The following is a 1,112-nucleotide window of genomic DNA, read 5'->3' on the forward strand; positions in this document are numbered from 1 at the left end:
TCCTCGGTGCATGCAAAGAAGAGCAAGGTGGATGGGTTGCTACAATTGATGAGCTTCTTCGAAAGGTTGTGCGGATGACTTGTTTGTTGCCCCATGTCGAAGCTTTTCCTTTTCCTCCTTTCTTGGTGGCCAACCTAGAAGAAGAGAAAAAGAAAGAAAATTAAGCCTATAACAAAGCAAAGAGAACATAGGCGGGGGCTAATGCCAAATAAGGGTAAGGTTCTCACTACATGGTAGCTACAACATGTGAGTGAAAAAACAATATAGGCAAAGGGAATATGAACTAACACTTGATGCAAGAGTATAATCAAAGCCTGAAGAACATATTGAGCATCAAGTTCAAATAAGAAAAAGTGGGTCATGAAAGACATAAAAGATGAAGCATTAATTTAAAAGTTTTCATCACCCATCAATATCAAACAAGTCACGAAGCACCAAAGCAATGCAAGAATGCTCAACAATTGAGTAAGAGAATTCAACACAATTATTAAAACTAGCGGCTCAACAGGCACTAACGTGCCTGTTCAGCCGCTTTTCTATTGTTTTTAAGAAATTAATATTATCTTTTTGTTAATATATTATTCATTTTTCAAATTTATTAGATAAATTATTTTTTATTTTAATGTTGATGTGACTTTATTTATATTATATTTTATTAAAATTAAAATTATTATAAACTAAAATATTATTCAAAAAATAATGACTAACATTATTCTGATTCAAAAAAATATAAATAAATCAAAATACATGTTAATTATTTACAAAAGATAATTTTTATTTAAATATCATGGATATTGATATTTGTCTTTATCTTTTTTAAGTGGTAGGCCAAAATATAAATCTAAGTATGAAGAGTTCTTTATTTTTTTATAAATAGTGAAAAATAGAATAAATGAGAATGCTTATTTTTTTCGTTTTAAATATCAAAATATAAGAATAATTAATAAATAAAATAGGAAATTATAAAAATTGTGTATCTGAACAAAATCCTTCTTAATTCATCGTACATCTTCTTATTAATAACTTTTTTAGTCTTAAAAAACTGTCAGATTTATTGACCATAAAAATAAATATATAAACCCTTCAAGATTATTCAATTAAAAATGATATGT

Source organism: Arachis ipaensis, chromosome B06 (genome assembly GCF_000816755.2).
Source record: "Arachis ipaensis cultivar K30076 chromosome B06, Araip1.1, whole genome shotgun sequence".
NCBI lineage: Eukaryota > Viridiplantae > Streptophyta > Magnoliopsida > Fabales > Fabaceae > Arachis > Arachis ipaensis.